Here is a 15,166-nt window from a genome sequence, read left to right on the forward strand (position 1 = left end):
GGAAAGAGGTCTTGGAAAATGGCGTTTTCAATTCAATACAGAATGAGGACTTCCAGCGAGTACTGAGATTTAGTTACATTCAGCTTTCACCACAGCTATAGCGTTGTTTTAGAAACTGTAGTATATTTCCCCAAGACTATCTGTTTGAAAGGGATGAGTTGGTCCGTATGTGGATGGCCGCAGGGTTAATCCAGCAGTCTGAGGATAAGAAGAGAAGCCCAGAAGATATAGGCTGTGAGTACTTCAATAGTCTATTAGGGAAATCTTTCTTCGATTGGGCTCTCCACTGGGTTGGTACGAATACCACATACTATATCATCCGTGATCTACTACATAAAATGATATGCTCTGTCTCCAAGGATGAATGCTTGGGAGTTGATTACAGCAAGCCAAACCCAAGAGATAACCCAACCACCCTTCGTCACTTATCTATCATGGTTGATGATCCACTTGTGCTCAACAAGGTGCCTCGGTTAAAAAACTTGCACACTCTTGTCCTATGGATTCATGGTCATGATCGCAGATGGGATGTTATGGTTAATAAGGTGCTCAAAGGATTCAAAAACTTGAGGGTTCGGAAATTAGAGTCATCTGCCACTTGCAAGCACAGGTCTCGGAATGCAATTGGTGATCTAAAACACTTCAGATACTTGCATCTTGACAAGATTGTTGATACAACTCCATTGACTAAATCAGTGTACAAGCTCTATCACCGGCAGACCATGATTGTTCTATGCTTGAATCCTTCTACAAAAAGAATAGGTGAAGGCATGAAAAGCCCGATTAACTTGCGACATCTGATCCTGCCGTCGGTAGCAATTCCCACAATAGCTGAGATTGGGAAACTTACTTCCCTCCTGGAGTTGGACAAATTCCCTGTCAGGGAGGGGAATGGCTGCAAGATAGGTGAGTTAAAGCACTTGAGGGAGCTTCATGGCGAGCTACACATCAAGAATCTTGAGAATGTGAGAAGCTGCGAAGATGCTAGGGAGGCTGAGTTGCATAATAAAGAGCATCTCCGCACACTAGTGCTGCAATGAGATACAAATTTGAGTAGCACTTCTGAGGTGGCAGCAAATGTAATTGATGGCCTCCGACCTCATTTTTGCCTTGCAGATCTGAAAATTATTGGCTACAGTAGTGCTTGTCCTCCATGTTGGTTGGAAACTCGATATCTCGCCATGCTAGAATCCATTACTTTGAGCAATTACGAAGAGTTGGAACTCCTCCCACCCCTTGAGGAGCTGCCTTTCCTCAAGTTTCTGTCTCTTGAAAATATGAGGGCATTGAGACAAGTTGGTCATCCATTCCCTAGGCGTAATATGGTCACTTCTTTTGGAAGGTTGGAGGTTCTAAAGTTTAGGAACATACAGATGCTGGCGAGGTGGTCTGGCGTAGAGGATGGTCAATGGTTTCCTTGCCTCAAGTTCCTCAAGATCGAGCACTGCTCTAGGTTGATGGTGTTGCCCCCACTACCTCATAGTTTGGAACGACTGGAAATATATGATGTGGGGTTGACTACTCTTCCAAGACTGTTGCAATGTCAAAATAACGATTGCGAGAGCTCGTCGCCATCAAATCTTCGTCTCTTGAAGATTCAGTCTTGCCACAAGCTAACGTCTCTAGCTGGAGGCTTGCTACAACACACTGATCATTTTATGGCTGTCGAGGAGTTGTTCATCCAGCAATGTAAAGCGCTAGTGCATCTGCCGGTGGAAGGATTCCAAAAACTCATCTCACTAAGAAGCCTCCAGATACGGAAGTGCCCGTGCTTGCAGAGACGCAATGCGCCTCATGATGACTTCTTTCTTCCCTCGTCGGTCCGGACAATTTCTATGATGGACTATGGTGAGATGGACGCATCACTTCCTGGTGCGATGCAGCACCTTGCATCTCTCTCCGTGATGCACTTGTGGGAATGCACAAGCATCACAGCCTTCCCCTCAGCAGAGGTGTTCAGAAGGCTCAAGGTACTTCACAACTTGTCCATTGTTCGTTGAACAGAGCTAACATCATTGGGAGGTTTGCATGCACTCATCTCACTCGAACGCTTGGAGATCAGAGGTTGCCCCAAGCTTGTGGAAGCAGCACTAGCAGCTACGCCACCAGTAACCAGTGATCCCGACGAAGGGGCAGCTGATGGCTCTGCATCGCCACTCGACATACTCCAGATTGATGACCCCTCATTGCTGCACTTGGAGCCATTAAGAAGCCTTACATCCGTTCAAGTTGTGCACTCGTGGGATTGCTCCAGGCTCCCATCCTTGCATGAGGAGTGGCCATTACAAGTCCGCAGTCCCGACCAAGTGATCCAGTTGAACAAGGCACTCTCTCTGAGGTTCCTCTCTGGGAGCTCTAAAGAACTCAGCTCCCTCCAGGAGGTTGCGTTCCCCTCTATTCCTGTCACTGCCAGAGCTGCCCAATTCATCACTGACTGTGATTCAGAGTTGGAGGACAGGTTCCACAAGAAGATAGGCCAAAATTGGAATAGGATTGCCAACATCCATCAGGCGGTCTTTCAGTCAAAGAAACAAAGAATATAACAACTAGCAAATTGTTACCGTATCCTCTCTCTTGGTAAGACCAATCTGTGCCCTTCCTGCACCTCCATCTTTTTATTTGACCCGCATGTTCCTCGAGATACTTATGAATCCAACCATCTCGCTTTCTTCCCTGCTGACAAATTGTTACCTTAAGTTTCAAGCAGGAGTTTATGAAAAAAGAATAAATGAAAGAAACTTGAAGTTGTGGAGATTAAGAATACTAGATTTATTAGAAGCACTAGTTGTTAAACTCCAAATACCTGAATATTTCAAAGCATGGTTAGCTTACTCCGGAAGCTAGATATTTCATTTGTTTCTGATGTTTGATTGAAGAACTAACTGAGTGCATTTAAAACTTGTTTCTGGCAAAAGGAAAAAGTGTGTTGTTACATGCCATTGCAAACTTTGCCTGCTAGTTCTAATGATGATTTGTTGCCCTTGTATTTTCCTGGTGTTTCTTTGAATATCAGTTTTGAGAATAAAGGTGCCAAAAGTTTCATTGCATATATTTTCAACTTCTAGATCTGTTTCTGCCTATAAATTGATCTTAATCATACAAACAATGCTAATTCTTGCCATCTCATTATTAAAATTTAATTTCTCAAATCATGTCGCTTAGATGAAGCTTTCTTTTAGCGCTTAAAGTATCAGTGAACTCAGAAAAGTCACTCTGCTATATTATAGACTGCTTAAAGTATCAGTGAACTCAGAAAAGTCACTCTGCTATATTATAGACTTGAAAGTAAATCTCACGAGTTGTTCTCGAAGTGCGCTGCCCGATGAAGCAGAAATATGTTGCGTATTTATTTTTTACTTCAAAAACAAGGTCTTATGGTGTGTATCTATATAGTTTTATGAGTTGTTTCTTTCTTATTTGTTAAATCAATGCCCTGGCATACACTTTGAGACTCGATATCATTGCAGCTAGGAGTTGTTTCAGATGTTTCTTACACATGAGGTATGGAGAAGTCTCAATCCTGCATAGCTTTTGCGAACGCTTGGCATCTGAATCAAACTTTTATTGCAGAATCTCAGAATTTCATTTTCTTTTGCACTAGCAAAAATCAATTTGATAAATTTCACATGTTGTTTTTAATATGCAGAATGCGCTGGATCAACAAATTTTAATTCTGAAGCATGTAGAAGAAATCATTCAATAATCATGTCTCTCTACTGTGAGTTCGCCATTTTATTGACATCGTACAAAGCGAGGTTGTTTCTGAAGCAATTGCTCAGACTAGTCTGTTGGTTTTTGAATGGAACAGTCTCATGGAAGATGGACATTTGTTCTTAGGCATATATTACATAAATGATAACAGTTTTTCAGGTAAAGCAGCAGCAATGTCTCCTAAACTTTAACCTTGGCAAGCTCATGTAAAAATACACCCTCCAAAGCTATGTTTTTGTTTCTGAAGGTAATATCTTAAATCCTTTTGGTTTCAAATTATTTGTAATTCCCATTTTTTGTTGATTTCAATACTTAGGGTCCATTTGTTTGCCTATAATTCAATTGCACGCAATTCAAATACAAGCTACAATTGAAAATGTTGCATTTGAAATTGCAGTTGCAAAACTTGTTTCTCTTTAATGCTCTGTATTTGAAAATTGCATATGAAATTGCAGCTGTTTGGTTGCACAATATCGAAAGATATTTACTAGCCCTACTCCTACAAATAATCTGATAAGGTTACCTCCTTGAAAACAATAAACTGTCATTTTGCTATTATAGTATAATAATTAACATTTTATTTTTATGATTATAATAAAATAATGATAATATTATTAGATTATTATACGATAGATATTATAGTAATTATATTCCTCCAAAATAATATGATGTTATAATAATTATATATAACATCATATTATTTGAAGATTGCTATCAATTGCGAGAAATCTTGTAATTAAAACCGTTGCCTGCAATTCCTATTATAAGATTCTGGTTCCTTTTTTTGCAGCTCATATGCTTATCTAATGCGGCTTCTGAGGAGTCCTTTCCAGCAAGCTAACAAAGTCTTTCCTCCCTTCAAATATTGGAGCCATGCAGTCCACTAAAACTCCAATCACTGCCAGACCTGCCCAGCTCTGTAGAAAGATTTAATTATCCCTCACTGTCATCCATCATCGAAAGAGATTAGCCCAAGATTGCCCACATCGGGCAAGTAGATGTCATGGCATCTGATGAATTAAAAGGCTTTGGCTGATTCCTCCTCTCTTTTGGCACAGTAAATTTTGTTCACCTTTTTGTTGCCCTTCCTTTCTCAATTCCATATTGCCCAAGTTAGCTATGAATCCATCCTTCTTACAACTTATTAAAATTTCTATCTACTCGACTTATTGGTTGCAATTATCTGTTTCCATAAGTTCTATGGATAAGATTACTATATTATGAATTAATATATCTGGTCTGGAAGAATAAAAGTTTTTTTCCGACCTGCTTAGCTCATAACTTTCAAATGAGTAGGGAAAAATAAGAGAATTGTTAAAGTATGGCTCTAGTTCACCTTGTCTTTTATTAATTAAATAAAAATATATATTATAATTTGCTCTATTTATACTAGTGAGATTTCTTCCTACAAAATTTATGTCGGATTCCTCTTCTAGTTGGAAGAGTTACAACTCTTCCAAAATAGCCGTGTATAGTGGAAATAATTATGAAAATGTTAAAATTATCCTAACGATAGTTCTTAACTTCTCTATTTCATCTAGTTGTTCCCTGATTATGAGTGACGTGTGCTCAAAGCATTTTGCAAAAAAGGAAACACTTATTTTTGCTGGCCCATTGTTGATCGAAATATTACAGTATGACCAAACTGCTGTGTGCATCAAACTCTTTAGGGTAGATGCAGCATCATAAATCCTGAATAGTTATCTAGTTTCAAAAAATAGGAGCATCTCCATTAGAAATTGTAAAGCAAAGTTATGGCCTCCTGAAATTTTGATACATGATTTAACTTTTGATGTAGTAGATCTTGCTCCAGACCCTATCCAGACCTACACAAAATAGCTAAATCGGTCCACATTGGTTTGGTGATATTTGTGGATCATTAATTTATGATCAATTAGAAAAATTAACAAGTAAAACTAAAGATGTGATATTTCAAAACAGGATTGATCTAATTCATATGTTCAAATTCACGAGCCAACTTATTTTGTTCACAAAACATTTTCCAGTTAAAGAAAAGTTTGACTCCACATTAGGTTTTCTACTTCTGATGATAATTTGTATTGCTTGGATGTTTCAGGTGCCACATTGAACCTCAATTTGAGAAGAAAACTGTTGATATTCCATGGTCTTTGATCTTACTCTTTCACCCAATGCAAATTCTCAGCATCTTTTTCTTAATTTGTTTACCAAATTATATCCCACTTTGATAAAGCTTTTTATGAGTGCTTTTCCCTAAAGTATGACTTGTGTAACATGCTCTATACAGTAACTCTGCTACATCAGTCTTTTCTGCAGTAAACTAATCAGTAAACTCTGTCTCACAGGTTGCTTTCAGAGGACATTGGGCTTTCTTTTATGAATGCCATGGCATAAACATTGAGGCTATAGTGTGGTTAAAACCACAAGTTCAGATGTTCTTTTATCTGGTGCAGCTTCTTGGTATCTAAATTATAGGTGATATTTCAGAGAGAATATTATCCTTTTCTAAACTGGTGAGAAATTAGGTCCGTAGATTTTGCAGGTTATTTTATAAGATGTATGATACAATATAACAGCAACTTTTAATTTTGGAGACTTAAAGAAGAGATAATTGTTTAATTCAGACGGAAGCAATGGGTTGTAAATTTATGAGAAGAAAGTAACTGGGCTATGCTCCTCTTTCAGCAAGAGAGAGAGAGAGAGAGAGAGGTTGTTTTTATTAATGTTGTTGTACAAATTGTGGTTTGCTCTGAAGCAATGATTGGGGACTATCTAGTGCCGCTATTGGGCATTTTGCACAAATAATAAATCAATTTTAATTGACTCATGGGAGATGGACATATGTTCATAAACATATAATGCATACCTGCAACAGAATTGCAGGTATAATGAAAGGAACATGAACTCATAAAGCTTTGCCACAACAACCTTCTGCAGTGACACAACCTCCACAAGCTTTGTCTCCATTGGTGACTGTAGTCCTTTCATATATCTACTCATGGGTTCCATATTTATTGACCTGCTTGCATGGATATAGTGTGATCCCCCAGAATAAGGGCCGGAGCACCACATTACACATCAATTTAGGTAGCTCAAGCGCTGGGGAGAAAGATACCAACTAGTGGATCAAAGTCCCAATGGTACTAAGTACAAAACATAATGCATACTTTTGCTGCACATAGTGAACAATTTTTTGCCATTGAATTGGTTAGATGAATGTTAGGGCTTCTCTTCTTAATTCTGCATTCATGAATTGACATACATTACCCAACCGATGCGTATATAGGTTTTATTTTGGAGATGGGGTCCCAGAAGGGCAGGTGAGTTGCATCATGGATGAGTTTCTTTTCTCTGAACAAGAAAAATCGATCCAGTTTCTTGTGTAGTTCAGGAGTCCGGACAATCTCATTATACGATCACAAGTTCTTTTTTTTTTCACTAAACACCTCTTAGATTCTACGACTGATATTAGCTAGCTTTCTAGCAATTCTTCCTATAACCTACTTAAGTTCCTTTTGATGAGAAAGATCATTATTGGAAAATCTGAAGATGATTTGCTTGTTCTAGCCCCTTCTTCTTTAGCACCAACAACAGCAGCTACTTGAGTATTAGAACCAAAAGAACCTTTGGATATATTTCTCTTGTACCCGGGTGGATAACCATGAAGGAGAAAGCATTTGTCAATGGTATGGTTATCTTTTTTACAGCGTGTACAGAATAATTTTGTGAGACACGGGCTGAAGTCGGCAGCCCCTGCCGACTTCAGTCCCGTTCTCTTTTTGGAAGGCCGGAACAGAGGATCGCGATTTGCGATCCTCTCCGGCTCTTCCGGGGATGATCGGGGCGGGGATGTCACTAGTCCCGCGGCACCCCCCCCCCCCCCTCCAGCTCATCCGCGGCCGAACCGCGGCCGCGGATCTCGCTCGGCCGCCGCGATCTTCGCGGCGGAGAGCCATCACGAGGGGGGTGATAAAAACCCCCCAAATCCTCCTCCCTAGGGCAAACCGAGCCCTCTTCCTCCTTCTCTTTCCTCCTTCCCTCCTCCTCCTCTCCGATCGGTGTGTCTTCCCGACCGAGCGCCGCCCGGATCCCCTCCGCGAGCTTCCCCTGCTCCGAGTTCCAACCCCTCGGCTTCAAACATCGCCGCCGTCGCTTGACGCCGGACCGAGCCTCCCTCGGCCGGGATTTGCCACCTCCGTCGACCGCCGGTAAGCCCTCCTCCGTCGAGATCCTCCTCTCCTCTGTTTCAGCCCAAGCAGCCGAGATCATCATCTCGGTTGCTTCTCCTCCCCGTCGGTCCCTGCAACGCCGCCGGCCGCCATGGCGGCTGGCTGGCAGTCGATCGAGGGGTGGCCCCTGGCCACCCAAGCCGGCCACCCCCGCCGGCCACCTCCCTCTCTCCTCCGTCTCTTCTTCTCCCCCTATTCGTGGGGGGGAGTTTGGGGAAGGAGGAGGCCCATCACGGGCCAAATTGGGCCGTTGGGCCCAGTCCATTGCAGGCCCAACTTGGGCCCAGTCCAGTCCGGTTGGGCCCAGTTGGGCAATACCCCCATGGGCCCAACTTGGATCCAGATCAAACCCGAAAATCCGAACCCGAACCCGAACCCGAACCCAAACCTGAACCTGAACCTGAACTGGAACCCGAACCCGAAACCCGGGATCCGAAACCCAAACCCATTTGACCAATAAACAGATTTTTTGCAGTTAAGCCCTTGGCAGTATGCTATTTCAGAAATAGGGACTCCTGTAATTTGTATTTGATCCCTATAGGAAAGATTTATTACATAAAGGCCCCCAACTATATTTATTTAGTCCCCTCACTCAAGTTTTATTATAGAATAGTACCCTGTAATTAAGTATTAGTCCCTGCAAAAAAATCTTATTGTATAAATGAACAAATTAGAAGCCAACCTTGGGGGCCCTATTTAGCCGAGTCTATGCGGGCCCATTGGGCCGAGTCCGATATGGGCCCTATCAGGCCGTGCCCATTATGGGCCAACTTTGGGCTCTGTTGGGCCATGTCCAATAGTATTATTTTTGAATTTTGCTTAGTCTGAAATTAACAAGAAATTAATTAAACTTTAACAGGTGAACCTGATCCGTCTACCTGAAATAGGAATCAAGCAAGAAGAGGTAAGTAACTTAATACTTCGAGTGTGATTTCTAAATTATTTGATAAATAGATTAAATTCTGAAATATGTTTTGTATTTAGTAAAATGGGTCTGGCATGTTAAATTTCTGAAAATTATGCTTTGAAATCCGTAAACTATGATTGGAAAATTTATGAAATCTGTTTTTATATATATGTATTCTCAGCATGGCTATGATCTGTTCTGTTCTGTTCTGGCCCCGCCAATGGGGATTATACGTTGGCCCTGTCGACTTGTAATCTGTGAGGAACCGGTTTCGACACCGTACCACCGGTGATTAGAATAGTGGTATTTGGACACCACCGGTGCTTAATAATAGTGGTGTTTGGCACCTTGTGCAACTCATGCCACTGGGTTACGTGGCCGTAGCCTATTATGTTGAGATTCTGGTATAAGAGTTTTTGGAAAAATGATAATAAGTTTTGAAAACAACAAAACGATGTTATTTATGATTTATTCCAGACATTATCCTGTATTTTGATCTGATATGCTCTGACCCCACTCTGGGGTATTTTGTTGCTTACTGGGCTAGTGTAGCTCATTATTCTATTTTCTCCATTTTTTCAGATCCAGAGGCTTGATCTCACGGGATTGAGGAGTGCGTTAGATTTTCCGACGATTCCTTCAGTTATTGGTCCTTTAGTTAGATTGATTAAAGTATTTAACTTACGTAAGCATATGTTATTTGAAATTTTGTAAGACTGCTTTTGAATAAATTTAAATAATTATGTCAGTTTTGAATATCTGTATTTGCTTTGATATGATCCGATGCCTTGCACGCCTGTGCGGCCCGCCGTGCGGGCGTGCGGCGTCTGCTGCGCCTCGGGCTCGGGGCGTGACAGATTTGGTGGTATCAGAGCTTAGGTTTCAGATTCCTAGGGATTGTATTTGAAATAGTCAGATGGAGCTTAAGTTTTAGGATCTTTAGGATTCGTCAGAAAGTTTGAGAGATGGGTAGACATTAGGCCATTAGATGAAGGCATTTATTGGCTTTTGTTATTGATAAATTTGAGTTATTTTATCATAATTTTGAAATGCTAAAATTAGACTGCAACCTAATTATGGTCGTAACCAAAGTGTGAATGAGCTACTCTAAGAGTTTTCTTGGTAGAGCAACTTGTATTTCAAGTTATGATTAATTAGATTTTGACTAAATTAAGTGAAGGAATATTAATCATGAGTTATTATCGTGCAATGTAATTATTTGGGAAGTTTAACTTGATATCAGGCACTGTGAATATTGCTTCTAGTTGAAGTTAATTATTTTGGTAGCAATTTAAGATTCATCTATAAAAAGATGTTTAAAGCTTGGACTAGAAAATATTCATTGAAATCTGTATGTGAATCATGCATGGAGCTCGTATATAGAAGGAAAATATACTCTGGGATGAGACTTAATAATTCTTATTTGGCTCTACTTGAGACTTAAAACAATTAAGATTGATATTTTGATGGAAAGTCAATTAGTAATCTTGAGAATATTGGTGGATTTAAATATTTTTTTTGGGTTGGTCGAAAATAGGACTTGCTTGATTTAGAAAAGTTCTTGATGCTTGAAAGAAAATAAAAAATAAAAATAAAAATAAAAATCATTGAAAAGTATAGTATTTTTGATTTTGATTGATATGGATATCATTGTGTTATTAGTAAATTCTCTAAAGTCCAGTAGATTTACAAGATCCTGAAATGTTTGCAGTATTACAAATAAAAATATTTTACTTATTTGAGGAGTTGATCTCAATGTAAAATCATAGAGTTTATATCTTTGTGGAATTTCTTGTAAATCTTTGAACCAGATTATTAGATTCTTGTTAGTTAAATATTTATAAATCAAGGCTATGAGTTGATTATGGATTTTGTATCACCGTATGAGAAATGCAAGGGGGATTTCATGAGAGGCCAAAATAAGTTTAGCCTAAAAGAAAAGATTCGGGATGATTAAATAAGCTCCTGAGTAAGTTAATCGATCGAGAATCTTTTAATTATCGAAGCTTCGAATAAATATCAACTTGTATAATAGAATTGTTAAGGAAAACTAGAATTGGCTTAGTTCAAATTTGGATCTAGAATATGATTGCTTGATTATATGATGGTACAAATACGATAACTATCTCAAGGGTTAATCATGATCTAGTGTACTTGGGAAGCAAGGATAAAATTTTGTTTGGATATTAAAAAAAAAAAAATTTGCTGATGATGTGGGATTAATAAGAAAGTTTGGAAAATATTGATCTGAGTTGTGCAGCAGAAATTTGATTAACTGAGTAAATTTAAACTGGTCAAAAATATTGACTGTGTTTTGGTAACATGTTATGATGAAAGACTATGTTATTCAATAATGAAAGATTTTGTTAATAAGGGAAGGTGAACACTATTGATTCTCAGGTCAATCCTGATATGATTATGTTATTTCTTGGATAGACTTTGCTATTTTTGGGTATGCTAAGAAAATAATAATAATAATGATAATTTGAACGTATCATGACTCGGGTTAGTTGATTGATGACCAAATATGGTCTAATTTGTTAAATATCTGAATAAACCATGCATTATTTGCTCTCATCTTATGATTTATAAGTTTAAGTTAAAGGCTTTGTGGCATATTGAATCATGGTATCAATACTTTGCCTTCTTAGACCTACTTTTGCGATTTGATACAAATCATTTTTGAGATAAATCGTTGCTATCTAATGATTATCAGTACATGTTCATTTTGTGAATCATATTCTTAGCAACATAATAATTTGACTCTAAGGTTAGTCATTATCCTTTGAGGGATCAGCACACTACCGGTTGCTTCTGTTTATGCTTATATACTATTTGATACTGGTGCTGCACATTCATTATGTCATCGATATTTGTGCGAAAACATGATCTACCTTGCATGCTGTTAGAGTATGATTTGCATGTTAACACCCCTGCTGGAAGTGGGATGATGGGTAATCAGGTCTGCAAGACTTGTCCGGTTCAGATAGTAGGTAAAGACTTGCCTGCTGATTTGATAGTTATAGATACGCATGACTTTGGCATAATTCTCGGTATGGGCTACTTAGCATCACACTTTGCTACCATTAACTGTCATGAAAAGCGGATAAAATTTTAGATCCCTCGAGATACTGAATTCAGCTTCATCGACAGTGGTGCATATACCTCCCCTCGAATTATTTTTGCTATGCAAATTAAGCGACTACTTAGAAAGGGGAGTATGGCATATATTGCCACAGTGGTTGACACTAGACAGTCAGATCAAAGATTTGAAGATATCCCAGTAGTAAATGAATACCCCGATGTCTTTCCGGAAGACCTCCCTAGCTTGCCACCAGATAGAGAAATTGATTTTGCAATTGATTTGATTCCTGGTACCACACCAATCTCTAAGACCCCCTATATAATGGCTCCAGTTGAAATGAAAGAATTAAAGGAGCAGTTGCAGGATCTTCTTGATAAGGGTTTCATCAGACCTAGTGTTTCACCTTGGGGAGCCCCAGTCTTATTTGTAAAGAAGAAGGATGGTAGTATGAGATTATGTATTGATTATCGAGAGATAAATAAAGTAACAATAAAGAACAAGTATCCTCTACCAAGAATTGATGACTTATTTGATCAGTTAAAGGGGTGATGCGATTTGGAATACGCGGAAAACTTAGTCCACGCTATGTGGGCCCCTTTTGAGATTCTGGAAAGAGTAGGAGCTGTGGCATACAAATTGACACTCCCACCTTCACTGTCTGGAGTCCACAACGTTTTTCATGTTTCTATGTTAAGAAAGTATATTCCAGATATGAGCCATGTGGTAGAAGTGGCTCCTTTGCAGCTTAGAGAAGATTTGACATATCCTGAGCAGCCTGTACGTGTGGTTGATAGAAAAGAGCAAGTATTGAGGAGGCACACGATTCCTTATGTTAAGATCCAGTGGAGCAATCACTCAGAACGTGAAGCCACGTGGGAGCTGGAGGACAAGATGAAGGAAAAATATCCGGACCTTTTTGCAAGCTAAGGTATGTTAAATTTCGAGGACGAAATTTTTCTAAGGGGGAGAGAATGTGAGACACGGGCTGAAGTCGGCAGCCCCTGCCGACTTCAGTCCCGTTCTCTTTTTGGAAGGCCGGAACAGAGGATCGCGATTTGCGATCCTCTCCGGCTCTTCCGGGGATGATCGGGGCGGGGATGTCGCTAGTCCCGCGGCACCCCCCCCCCTCCAGCTCATCCGCGGCCGAACCGCGGCCGCGGATCTCGCTCGGCCGCCGCGATCTTCGCGGCGGAGAGCCATCACGAGGGGGGTGATAAAAACCCCCCAAATCCTCCTCCCTAGGGCAAACCGAGCCCTCTTCCTCCTTCTCTTTCCTCCTTCCCTCCTCCTCCTCTCCGATCGGTGTGTCTTCCCGACCGAGCGCCGCCCGGATCCCCTCCGCGAGCTTCCCCTGCTCCGAGATCCAACCCCTCGGCTTCAAACATCGCCGCCGTCGCTTGACGCCGGACCGAGCCTCCCTCGGCCGGGATTTGCCACCTCCGTCGACCGCCGGTAAGCCCTCCTCCGTCGAGATCCTCCTCTCCTCTGTTTCAGCCCAAGCAGCCGAGATCATCATCTCGGTTGCTTCTCCTCCCCGTCGGTCCCTGCAACGCCGCCGGCCGCCATGGCGGCTGGCTGGCAGTCGATCGAGGGGTGGCCCCTGGCCACCCAAGCCGGCCACCCCCGCCGGCCACCTCCCTCTCTCCTCCGTCTCTTCTTCTCCCCCTATTCGTGGGGGGGAGTTTGGGGAAGGAGGAGGCCCATCACGGGCCAAATTGGGCCGTTGGGCCCAGTCCATTGCAGGCCCAACTTGGGCCCAGTCCAGTCCGGTTGGGCCCAGTTGGGCAATACCCCCATGGGCCCAACTTGGATCCAGATCAAACCCGAAAATCCGAACCCGAACCTGAACCCGAACCCGAACCCAAACCTGAACCTGAACCTGAACTGGAACCCGAACCCGAAACCCGGGATCCGAAACCCAAACCCATTTGACCAATAAACAGATTTTTTGCAGTTAAGCCCTTGGCAGTATGCTATTTCAAAAATAGGGACTCCTGTAATTTGTATTTGATCCCTATAGGAAAGATTTATTACATAAAGGCCCCCAACTATATTTATTTAGTCCCCTCACTCAAGTTTTATTATAGAATAGTACCCTGTAATTAAGTATTAGTCCCTGCAAAAAAATCTTATTGTATAAATGAACAAATTAGAAGCCAACCTTGGGGGCCCTATTTAGCCGAGTCTATGCGGGCCCATTGGGCCGAGTCCGATATGGGCCCTATCAGGCCGTGCCCATTATGGGCCAACTTTGGGCTCTGTTGGGCCATGTCCAATAGTATTATTTTTGAATTTTGCTTAGTCTGAAATTAACAAGAAATTAATTAAACTTTAACAGGTGAACCTGATCCGTCTACCTGAAATAGGAATCAAGCGAGAAGAGGTAAGTAACTTAATACTTCGAGTGTGATTTCTAAATTATTTGATAAATAGATTAAATTCTGAAATATGTTTTGTATTTAGTAAAATGGGTCTGGCATGTTAAATTTCTGAAAATTATGCTTTGAAATCCGTAAACTATGATTGGAAAATTTATGAAATCTGTTTTTATATATATGTATTCTCAGCATGGCTATGATCTGTTCTGTTCTGTTCTGGCCCCGCCAATGGGGATTATACGTTGGCCCTGTCGACTTGTAATCTGTGAGGAACCGGTTTCGACACCGTACCACCGGTGATTAGAATAGTGGTATTTGGACACCACCGGTGCTTAATAATAGTGGTGTTTGGCACCTTGTGCAACCCATGCCACTGGGTTACGTGGCCGTAGCCTATTATGTTGAGATTCTGGTATAAGAGTTTTTGAAAAAATGATAATAAGTTTTGAAAACAACAAAACGATGTTATTTATGATTTATTCCAGACATTATCCTGTATTTTGATCTGATATGCTCTGACCCCACTCTGGGGTATTTTGTTGCTTACTGGGCTAGTGTAGCTCATTATTCTATTTTCTCCATTTTTTCAGATCCAGAGGCTTGATCTCACGGGATTGAGGAGTGCGTTAGATTTTCCGACGATTCCTTCAGTTATTGGTCCTTTAGTTAGATTGATTAAAGTATTTGACTTACGTAAGCATATGTTATTTGAAATTTTGTAAGACTGCTTTTGAATAAATTTAAATAATTATGTCAGTTTTGAATATCTGTATTTGCTTTGATATGATCCGATGCCTTGCACGCCTGTGCGGCCCGCCGTGCGGGCGTGCGGCGTCTGCTGCGCCTCGGGCTCGGGGCGTGACAGATTTCCCTTTCT

The sequence above is a fragment of the Phoenix dactylifera genome, chromosome 15 (genome assembly GCF_009389715.1).
Source record: "Phoenix dactylifera cultivar Barhee BC4 chromosome 15, palm_55x_up_171113_PBpolish2nd_filt_p, whole genome shotgun sequence".
NCBI classification, from domain to species: domain Eukaryota; kingdom Viridiplantae; phylum Streptophyta; class Magnoliopsida; order Arecales; family Arecaceae; genus Phoenix; species Phoenix dactylifera.